Source organism: Vanessa cardui, chromosome 14 (genome assembly GCF_905220365.1).
Source record: "Vanessa cardui chromosome 14, ilVanCard2.1, whole genome shotgun sequence".
Classification (NCBI taxonomy): Eukaryota; Metazoa; Arthropoda; class Insecta; order Lepidoptera; family Nymphalidae; genus Vanessa; species Vanessa cardui.
Genome location: NC_061136.1, coordinates 6481277 through 6494235, shown reverse-complemented (window position 1 = coordinate 6494235; position 12959 = coordinate 6481277).

Here is a 12959-nt window from a genome sequence, read left to right as displayed (position 1 = left end):
ATCTTACTCGGAAATGTCAAAATAGTCGCTTTGTCACACAACAATATACATATTTATGTGAAATACAAGTTGATAATGTTAATTTATAACTCTTTTTTTATTACGGCTTGGGATACATTCAGAAAAGCTTTTTACGCTGTAAAACTACTGTGATGGCCATATTTTTGACGAATTTAAGAGGGTGCAGAAATAGGTTGATATGACATATACGTAGGGGCCTCCTGTACCTGCTTGTGGATTGGCAGGCCTCACCTCAGAGGCTACTGTGACCACTATAACTACGGGTTCCTCGGGCAATATTAAATAAAATTTTGTGATGCATTCACATCTCCAGGGCGGCTGTTTGTTTTAAGCCCTGGGTGTCGGGGCTGTTCCGCCTTCGTCTTCATCACTCAGAACGATCGGACCTTTCACGATTCCGCTTTACCGTCTACTTCTAAATATGGGAAGTCTCGATTCACATCACAGTGGCAACGTATTGTCGTCGCTACAGCTAAATTCTCGCACATGTCTTCTTCAAGACGTCATAAAACCTATTGCAACAATGTCATATTATAAACACAAATTAATAACATTAATATTATGTGGTGCTTGTCTGGGTTTCAACCCACCATAAAGATGTACATGTTCTAACCACTGGGCCTTGTATGAACTCATGTAATATTCATAAACATGAAACCTTACACAACACATTCTGTGTTGGAAATAATACACAGGTATCCCTTAATTTGTACCCAACTTATGCTTGATAGTACCTTTCTATACCGAAGTTGTACTCATTGTTACTGGAGCTTTGATCAAACTATTCAGTTGTTTGAATTATACCTAATATTATTTACGCTAAACTTACGTTAGACGTATTGATATTGTCTTAATTATCATATAACTGTAAAAGCTATTCAATTTTTTTATTATGATAGTTGAAATATGTAAAAAACGTTTGTTTATTACATATTTATAATTAGAAACTTCTAAAATGATCTGTGTTTCTTTACTATATTCTCCATGTATTATATCGAAAAAATTTCCTCTCGAAAAACTTTATCTATTATAAAAATACCGCATTAAAATCCGCTGCGTCATTATAAAGATCTATATTGCATACATAGGGACAAACAGCGGTAAGCGACTTAGTTTTATACTATTAAATATGATGACGTAGCATGTTAGATGAAATAGAATTGGATGTCACATACGTATCCGCAATGCAGTAAACCCTCCAATTGAAATAAAAAGAAATCATTGTAATGTAAATTTCGTTCAAAAAAACTCGCCTACGAACGTAATCACATCTTGTAACAGCAGTCACTCTTCTATATCAAATAACTTTCCTATTCTATGTGCGCTTACTATTGATAATAGCATGTGTAGCAGTAAAACTAGATATATGAACGTTTGTCCTTTTGTAAATTGCAATACAAGTCACGTTTGGGTACAGCAGTCTGGCAGCGAGGCGATGCCAAATTATCCAATCACAATCTTGCTTCGTGTCTCGCAATACTATAAGTGATAGCACTGACCGTTTCGTTCTTCTCTATTTACTACTAAACTTGTTTAAATATATTTGTATATACTCAACTATACGATATGTACTCTCTTTATTTCTTCATTATCATAATCATGGATGGAAAATCAGAAACGGCCAGAGCACATATGCAATAATAATATTTTATTAACTCCTAAATTTTTGGCTACTATTGAAGATTGTTGTTGTTTTTGTTGTATTGAAGATTTGTTAATAAAAAAATACTTTATTATTAGCCTAGCTTGCGTGTGAACCCAGGATCTCGTCTCCAATGTCGTCAGATATATCCACAGTAACTTAGTTTTAAATAATTAAATTGAATTAATAATGTAAGACTTTTAACCGTTATTTAAAATATTTAAATACGTCCTCTTTAGTAACTAGCTACAACGATATGTTAAGGATAAAATCTTAACATCAAAGTAAAACATCTTCATTAAAAAACCTTGTTGTGACTTCGAATTAATTAACTTTAGCGTGGAAGCAAAGTCCCTGCTTTGCGAAGCGTAACTTGGTCAATATTAGCCTTAAAACACATACTTCATAATCTTCAAAGTAGTGCCTTTGAAGACAATAAAACGTCAATAGATGTTTATCTCAAAACAATATCCTGTTTCTGGAGGATAATAAATCGTTAGAGCGTTTTAGATATTTTATTCCTTGAAAAGAAGTAAATTGTAAAATATTGCACGACCATTTAATATTATAGACACGATTAAACGATAAGCGTATAATGTGTGGTTTTTGTGAGCCATGCGTTAAATAGCTTTAATATTTATTCCCCGTTCGACGCCTTCGTAATTTATGTTTTAACTGCAAATATAAAATGTTGAAAAGCTATAACTGTTTATCGCTTTTTAATTTTAATATTTTTCTTTATTTATTTTTCCTATCTTCCTCTTGGATTTCACTAATTAGCTAATACTTGATCACTTTCAGGCAGCACATATTAAATTTGAATTCAATCGAAATAACTTTGTATTTCAAATATTTGAAAATAATTAACTGTAAATCATCAATGAATGACATATTTCTCGTAAAACATTCCTGCATATTTAAAATTGATGTCCTAAAATCCAAACACTATATTCAGCAGAACTTATCTCGATTTAAACCCTTGACTTTTTAACCAAAGTTTTAGCCACTAACAAGTCTTGAATTAATTTATTAATACAAACAATACTCATAATTTTTTACAACAGTTGTACAGATGCACAATTATTCGTCTTATACTTACAAAGGACAAATTACCGCAGAAAACGCTGAATTGATGTAAAGTAAAGTATAGTAACAGCCCGTATATTTCCCACTGCTGAGATAAAGCCTCCTCTTCCATTAAGGAGAGGGTTTGGAACATATTCCACCAGACTGTTCCAATGCGGGTTGGTGGAATGCACACGTGGCAGAATTTTGATAAAATTAGACACATGCAGGTTTCCTTACGATGTTTTCCTTCACCGCCGAGCTCGAGATGAATAATAAAAATAAATTAATTACATATGTGTAGTGGTGCTTGTCTGAATTTGAACCCGCAATCATCGGTTAAGATGCACGCGTTCTATCACTGGGCCATCAGAATCGATGTATTAAAAGTATATTTATTAAAACGAAACCAATTACACCTATGATCCAATTTTTGATGCTGGTAATATTTTTTAAAATTAAATAATTCCTTGAGCATTTATTTTCTCATTGCAACATACTAAGTCATGGGATAATCAGCGCAATGTTTTGATAGTATCGTAAAATGGTCGATCTTCCAGTAGAGATATGAGATGCACTTTTATCACAACGTTTATGTGAAAAACAAATACGGATATTTATTTTAGACATTCTGAATTACATTATAATACTAAAAAAACAATCTAATAAATATTTTGTATTCAAATTTTTTTTATCAAATATTGATTTACTTTAAAAGATCATAATTTTTTTAATAAGTTTTCTATTCTCCATTTTATCTCAAAGAGCTAACAAGCTGAAATGAACTTGCAATATTAATTCAGTAAAGGAAATCCAGTTAACTGACTCATAAAAAAGTACAAGTTATTTTAAAATTAAATTAAAAACAGCCTTTGAGGCTATAAGTCCGTAATCCTAAATAGAAATCCCTCTAAGTTGAATCTCTCCACATGGCCGGCTGGCGGCCACTTTTGCTGCAATCTCAAGCCCGGATGTCCGGTTCTCCGAAGCCGCTCTTTGCTGAGGCTCAACAATTAACTTACTTGTTATAAAAGAGGCAAAACATTTCAAGGGAACTACTTATTATATCTTATAAATAGATTTCACATTTACTTTACTTAGGGTTTTTTTTTATTATTTAAATAATTTAACTCTTACAAAGAAGCAAAAGTAATTTTTGTTTACCTTTTTCTATTTTAATTATTAATATTAAAAAATATATTAGTAAAATTATAGGCAACATTTTGTTAGAATGAAATTTATAATTGAAAAATAATAATTTATTATTAAAGATATTATAATAATATTCATAACATGTAAATAAAATAAATAACGTATATGGCACAACAATATATCTGAACTGTTTAGCTGACCTCGTAACTTCACCCGCGTATAATTAAGTTTAAAAAACCTTCAAAACCTCTGATGTTGCAAAGTTTCGATGTCATCATTACTAAAAACAGTTACAAACATGGAGAGATTGTTGGAAGATATATTTAGAAGCCTATATTAATATTCATCGTTAACATTGACGTAAGTACTCGTATATATCTAAGTAGATAATACATATTGCTTCTGATGTGTTTTTTTATTTCATTTTTCAGTCAAGCCAAACATAAAGTAGTTAAAACATAACATTTTTGAAGTTATCACCACATAGTATTAAACAAAGTCGCTTTTTCTGTTCCCATGTCCCTATGTATGTTAAAATCTTTAAAACTACGCACCGGATTTTGATGTGGTTTTTTTTTATTAGATAGTGATTTGAAAGGAAGGTTTTTGTATAAAATACATTAACAATTTAGTAAATAAACTCTGATAATTTTAGAATTTTCTAATGTGATATCGTAAAAAAACAAATTTTGTAAGTATATTTAGTATCAGTATTGCAACCGTGCGAAGCTGGGGCGGGTCGCTAGTTTTACATAAAAAGAGAATATTGAATCAATTATAAAAATCAATCAACGTTTACTTCATTAAAGTAGGCTCCGGCGAGCACTTTGATGAATTTATAACTACTACCATTTCAGAATGTAAATTCTACCGAGGAGGGTCGACAAAACATTCAGTATTCAATCTATGCGAACAATCAATTTTCACAATTATTTTTCCTGATATTCGAAAGTAGCCAATGACAGTTTTATGCATGTGTTGTTAAATGTCTGAGCACATATTACGAATTATAACGCGGGTCACGTTCCCAGAGAACAGCAGTGGGGGCGGCGAGACGATTCTAAATTATACAATCGTGACTTGCGCGCCGCAAAATTCTCGATAACAATTCTTTTGTAATAACGTCGGATCCTGTTATATTGTTTTGTATTAAATTAACAATATAGAGATTTTAATTGATATTATTTTAATGTTGTTTATAAATTACTAATTGTTCGTACCAAATTTCATCAAATTCAGTTCAGTGGTTTGGTTGTGACAGAGAAACTGATAGACAGGCAGAGTTACTTTCACATTTATAATATTAGTTTAGAAGTAAAGATTACTGAGACCTATAAAATATTTAAAAAAAAAATTAAATATCGGAAAGTGTTTTTCTATAAATTCTAAACGTAATATATCCATATAATACATTTTATTTTTATTATCAACGAGCAGGTTAAGTATTAAAAAGATTGTATGCAATGTAGAACTACCAGTTGCAAAATCAGACAGAACAATCGTAATCGATACTGGGTTCGCGGAGATAAATCACCTAAATCTGCACGTTAGTAATAGTATCGACGATTGAAAACAAGCCGTAACGTTCACAATGTAAATCAATTCCTGAAAGCGGCTTGAAACGTCGAAACCATATTACAATCTACTCACTTATAATTCAGCAATTATTAACTCTAGCACCATATTTCAAAATTAGTGTAGCCATTGCGAGAATTTTTGAATTATCGCTTCGACCGGACTAATCCTATTTGCCAAAACATTCGTATTGCACAACACATTCTGTAGATATATAACAGAATCAGTGATGTTTGAACGCCATAAACACATTTTCCTGTCTTCATAAAGAGGTCGATTTTCGTTGACTGGATATGTGCCAAACGCTACAGGATGCGGCATTATCCCTAGTACTGAGCATAAACTTTAAAGAGGCATCTCTAATCTAAGTTTGGCACTATCGTAAACTATAAAAAGTGACGCAAATAGCTCCACAGTGGAACTCCAACGAATTTTCAAACATTTGAAACAACGATTTTAGGTGAAGCTTTGCGCCAGATGTAGCTGTGTTTACGCCCATCGAACTCTCATATATTTTTACGAGAATTGTTATGTTATGTTCTAAGTAATAGTTCCATATAGATTACGTTGTTTTCTTAACAGATAATACTGAACTATAGATAGAATGAAAGTAATAGAAAATTATAATACATAGCAAACTATTCAGAACTATATTTTACATACTCACTAGTATGTAAATTACTCACTAGTTATTATACATTGTAACATTGTAATAGTATTCAAAGGCTATGTTAAATAAAATATTTAATCAAATATAAAATACTAATTAAATGCAACGTTCGTAGGTATAAGCCCCGTTTTATTTAATCTTAGTATGTAACTAATGTACATAGTCGTGATCTACCACTTCGATATGGAATCTGCTGGCTCAATATACTGAACGAGGGTGACGTCAGCAGGAATTATCGGTGACCGCGGCAATAAACGACTAAAGTGACTTCACTGAATGAATTGTAGGCAGATGATGCTTCAGGATCATGGTAGTCTTGTAAACTTGAAACCCTGTATATGTTTGTTCTTGTCATCTCCTCGGTTTTCTATCACCGCTGACAACTTAAACTTTAGGGAGAACAATAACGATAAAGAAATACCAAAACTTATGCATTCATAAAATACATTTGAAACGAATGTAATAAGCACGTGTCATAAAATAGATCCAAAAATACGAGATTAATAATAATTTAAAAATATTTATAATGATTAAAAAATATATTAAAAATGTATCCATATTTGGATGAAAACAAAAAATTACACAGGTACCCAGTATTTTTTATTACTCTGTCAAAATGTGCCAATGTTACCTGTGTACATTCAAAATTAATAATTAATATTATCGGTTACGACCATTTGGTACATTTACAGTAAAATAAAATTTAAGAAAATAAAATCATATTAGAAATAACTAAAGGAAAGTACTCGTAACAATTAAAACCCCAAATATATACGAGTCTAAATACATATTATTTGCACTATTTTAAAATGATCATAAGTAATAATCATTATAAAATAGTAATAATCATTATAAAATAGTGCAAATATATATTTAAGTAAAGTACAGATTTGTAAATTTTATTAAAATTCCTCGCGATACAATCGACCACAATACGTTTAATTAGAAATTCCTGTCTTTGTCGTTGCTTCCTAATTCTGAAGCGCGAGTTGGACTACGGCTTGTGATAAATCGTTCGAGAACTTGCAGCATCACCATAGTACGTGAATGCTTCCATTTTTCTAGCTTATGGATAATACATTATCTTTAAGTGCTTCGACGGTTTTAGTGTCCAATATTTTATAGCTTTAACACCTTAGGTCAACATTTACATTGTTGAAAAGATTTCTATTATACGATACGTATTTAATCATTAGCTATGTTTAATTTAAAGAATATTAGTATTATTAAGTTAAACTCATTTTAACGGTGGAAATAAAATTCATTAACTCACTTCCGATACGTTTAGTGAGTTTTATTTTGTCGTGTATTTTTTTATGTAAATATTCGAGTTAAACTTCGAGTTACATACTATTTTATTCCTATCGTGAGTATTCTTATTAATATAAATGACATAATAGTTTTTTTTAAAACTGTCCTTAATAGCGTATAGAAATAATATAGCATTTAAAGCGTTCCACAAACGCTGTAAAGTGCTCGAAACGTCGGGATGTCCAAAATAATTAATATACGCGATTAAAATCCGTAATAACTAGTTTTATTTAAATGTGTAATAATCGCGAAAATTTAAAACAACAATAATATAGCACATTGATTAGCTAGCAATTTTGTAAAGTTCCTATATATAATATATTATATTGTAGATCGCAATTAACTCAATCGGTGATTCCAAATTCATACCAATGTTTTTCATTTGTTTCATTTGTGTTTATAATTTATCTCGCACACGGCGATTAAGAAAAACATCGCGAGTATATCTTCAGGAGCGGTTGATAATCTAACACGTATCCATCAGCCCACTTTGGAGCAATATGGTGGAGAAACCTCTAAAGCTTATCGTCAATAGGGAAGTCATAGCTCAGCAGTGGGATATTTGCAGCTAAATGATAGAAACATTTACAATTAAAGAATTATATTGGACGGACTCAAAATTCTTGAGATAGATTCCTATCACGAAAACTCGTCTTGGAAAACTGGCTCCGATAGTGCGCATATGTGCTCGACATAATGAATTGACAAAAGTTATACATGGCATTGACATCTTTCATGATAGCTTCATTACTTTTAAAAAAAAGCTCATGGATTACTTTTTGTTAGCTAAATAGTGCGTTACATTCCTGTTTTTTTTCTTTTTTTTCTGTTATATTATTTAGTTATAGTTATTATGTTTATAAACGACGATAGAATAGGTCATTTTTTTTTTAAATTGTATAATATGTTTTATTTTCAACTTTAAACAAATATGTTGACACGATACACTATGAATGTTATGTACACTTGTAATCGATGTACATATCAGAAGTTGTTTTTCTTTTTTTGGATGTTGTGTAAGCCATCAATTAATATGTATATTGTTAGTGTACTTATTAAATAAATAAATAAATAAATACCAAATGACTTAAGTGCACAAGTACCGTTATAGCTGTAGCTTTAGTAAATTTATCGAAAAGGCACTGTAGAGCTGATCACATATATCTTTTTTTAAATATTATGTGCATAAAATATAAATAAAGCTATTCGTATTAATTTTTAAATCTCTCGATGGTGAATTTAAATTTGATTTTATCTTTCAAATGTGGAAACCATTAATATCCAAGGCTTAACTACGAGTGAGGTTTATAAAAATATTTTCTGATAAAATTATGAATCTAAAAAATAAATGTGAATTTTACCTCTGAAAATAAAATTTTAAATATTATTTTTGGATTCTCCTTAACTCAGGTTATTGGAATTAGCCTAGCTAGGATAGCCAGTACTTGATCTGTGTTTCGTTTGATGACTATGTTATTAAATACTTATATGTAATAAACTATGTTATTATAAGCTTTTGTCATAGTTTAACCATGTAAATGGTTATAAAGATGATTTTTTTGTAGAAATATTATTGTTAATACATTTAAAAAAAAAGCGGCGAATAGAGAATCTCCTCCGGTTTTGGAGTCGATAGCAAAAAAATATACAATTAAAATTACAATACCTACAGAAAAACAATATAAGTGAGTTTATTGGTTTCATAGACTTTTTCGTCTTAGCTACTCATTCCCTCAGCATGATATATTGATCACAAGTGTCAACGTGTAGAAGTTATACAGTTATCATCAGAACACCCCCCGGGTGAAGGGGGTGGTAACTAGTATTATTTAATTTAAATATGAAATACCAATTACGTTTAATATTGGTTAACGCGTTCACGCATGCCGATTTTGTTCCATTAACTACTAAATTGAAAGCGATTTGAACGCTTGGCCGGGTTTTTCAACGCATCAAAGAGTTTTAACGCGTTAAAAGTTACTTTAAAAACACTAAATTCACGTATTGGTATATTAACTCGTTATCGTTCAAGTGTCAAATGCCTACTAGTGCAGTCATTAGCGCAATTCGTCGTAGTAGTTAATATGTACATTGCTTTTGATAGAAGCGAAAGTATCATTTTTTATGGGATAATTATTATGAAATTGGACACTTATATTAACGCAAATGGACCATTAGCGTTAGGAAGTAATCAGCGTGGTTGATTCTGGTTCAACGACGCTATCAATTTCCAAATTGACTCCTTCAGGGGCAATTACATCTAATAGCAATTTTTTTTTAATTTAATGAAAGCTTAATAATTTAACGACCGAAATTTTTAATTTGTTTCAATCGATATTACTATCAAGCCGAATGTTGGAATGTTAGATATAAGTCATACTTAGAAGTCTTAAGTTTTGACATTTTTTATAAATGTGTATTTTGTAATAACATGAAATGAGTTAGTCAATAAATAATAATTACTAGCACAAAAAAAATATATAATATGGCATGACTAGTCTTTAATCATAAAAATCATATTAAGCCTTATATAAATAAATAAAAAAATGTTTTTCCACTTTAAAATTCCCATCTAATTGCTATTAAATCGGTTGAAAGGACTTAAACGAAATTTTTAAACGAACCTTTTTATAAATTTCGAAATGAAAATTACCCTCAATGAATACAACGACCCATAAATAAGAGAACGCCAGAGAAAAAACTGCATGTAAAGCCGGTGCTTCTAAAGCCGGAAAACCGGCGTCGGCCACATCCGGTACCGTCTGCTTCTGAAAGCCTTTTAGTTCAATTTACCGTAAAAAGAGACCAACCGGTTCCGTTCCAATTCTGTTTTGCGTCACTCGGAAAATTATGCTCGTCAATTTTATGAATTAACTATTTACTTTACGAATGCATGATTTATAAAAGTCTGCAGGGTAGTTAGGGAACGCTTATGAAGAATGTAAAACGAGCAATAGAAATGTGTTAATTAATAGATTATACTACTAGGTATGAAGATATGTAGATAAGTTAAATTAAGATAGACGTAAATAAAAACACAGACCGACTTTTTAAGGCTGAAAGAAAATGATTACGCTCTTTTGGAAATAAATCAAAACATGATTAATGAAAATAATATTATATATAAAATATCATATGACCTTACTGCTATTATACTACATCCGTTACTACTTTTATATCGTTCTTATGATGATCATGACAAACTTTGAAGGAGCAGTGTCTTATAAGGGGGCTTAAACTACGGAGTGTTAGTGTGAGTATTTTATATTTTGCTATATCAGATACATAGCATATATGACATTTAGAAATTAAGAATTACAATAACAAGAAATGAATGTTTTTTTATACAGAAAAAAAATGAGAAAACAAATCCTATACTTTTGATAATATTTCTGTGTTTACTTGTTTCAACTTTTACAGATTCTCTAATTCGTAACATAAGAAGTAAATAAAGGGCGAAAGATAAAGTTTCTCGGGGGGACAAAACTCAAATAGCCATAGTTATCAGCCATTAGCAATTCAAATAGCAGCCTTTGAAGATAGAGGGATCTTTTCCTTAAGTCACAGTTCGAGGCCGGAATGGGAAGCGCTTTTGTGAGCAATAAAATCGGCCACCTTTAATCCGAGCCAAACGTATAAACGTGCTATGCATGAATAGAAATTCAGATAATAACGCAGAAAATCAGCAAAAAAAAAATACACATTCATTGAATTTACTGAACACTTGTAATATTGGTCGGGTTTAACAATCTGGTTGAAAAACTCCACAAGTGAAGCAACAATGCGTTCTATTGTAAACTTCTCGACTGAAATAAAAGTGAGTTACTCTTAGTAATATCAACAATAACAGTTAAAATAACAAAAGAAAACATTATAAAACAGTCACCGTATAGTATCAGTACATGCTTTAAAACATTTTGTCCGTGATGTAGAACGATAATTTTTTAAATTTAGAACTTTATATAAAAGCAAAAATACTTTATTGTCTCTCAAATTTATTCGTAAATCGCATTAGTTGCACTTGCACAGATGATTTTATTTCCCACGCCGCTAATACTCTTATCAATACGATGGAGCGCTTTAAAGCATGACAAATCCTTCTCAGTGCATCACGTGCAAGGAGTGTATTTGGAGAAAATGTTATGTAATAGTTTGAAACGCGAAAAACATCTGCATAAACATTTTAGGTTATAGATTTATTGTATAAATTACTCACGGTGAATGATTTGGATGGATTATTGCATCTAAATAAGTAAATTAGTGTAGTTACAAATAATAAAATACTATAAATATATGCATATATATTTAACGATTCGATAATCTGAATATTTTAATAAAACTTGTAGATTTAATCTCTATATTTTATTAAGAATTAAGCACTTATGATAGAATCTGTGGCAATAATTATTAAAATTAAGTCCTTAAATATATAAAAATATGAATCAAAAATAGGTACTGTATGCTATGTTTGCTTAGTTTGGTATTTAGTAAATGTCTGAACTTACACTACTCTACATTTTTAATTCTTATAGTTAAGTTTCTGTCACAATGGTTGCCAGGAAGAGATCGCTGTAGCGATAAGACGGCCTTTGTGTGTCTGTTACTTATTGTATATTTAACTAAGATGCATTGTGCTCGTGCGCAATAATATTAACTATAAATAAATATAATAGGTATTTGTTTGGGATTGTTATATAATATCTTTATAAAAGCACTAAGTTAAATATATTATAACCTTCGTATAAAACCTTAATTATCACGAACAAACTTTTTTTGGAATATACCTATGAGTAAGTAGTAGTAATTGACTAAATATTTTTGAGTTATTATGTTCATTTTCATTTTTTTGGTTGTATTATGACCTTTTGCTACAAGGGTTCACACTTAATATAGTGATCTCATTCATAAATGTATTCTAGGTACGATTTGAGAAAGTTGATAAATAATTATTAATTACTCGTACATAATGTCTAAACAAATTATTTTCACACTTTATTTCAAATTAAGCAATGTGAAATATATAATTTAAATGCACAACATGAATTGTGTAACACTTTCTTTTGTGAGGTAAGCAAGAAATTCGTATTTTAATTACAAGTACACCATACTTGAACTTTTACGTGTACTTGAAAAACTTGACATCAATTTGGATACGACGCCAGAAAGTAGGAACACTACTTTTTTAAATTCACCAACACAAAAAACATGTAATAAATTATCATAATTATTTAACACAAGTTAAGCGAACTATGAACTAAACCATATTCATATATCCTCCTTGGTTAAATAATACTACTATACTAGTAATTACAAACATACAGATTATCAAGCAAAATTAATTGCAACAATTCCAAAATATTCAAATATTTGCAGTTACGATAAAAAAATCCGATCGATATATCCTCCTTGTATTAAGTGCTTACAAGAAATATAGATTGTCCTTTGTGTTATTTTAAACAAAACAATTTTATTTTATTTACTCAAGCTGAAAATTCAAGCGTCAAAGCTTTAACGTAACAAATT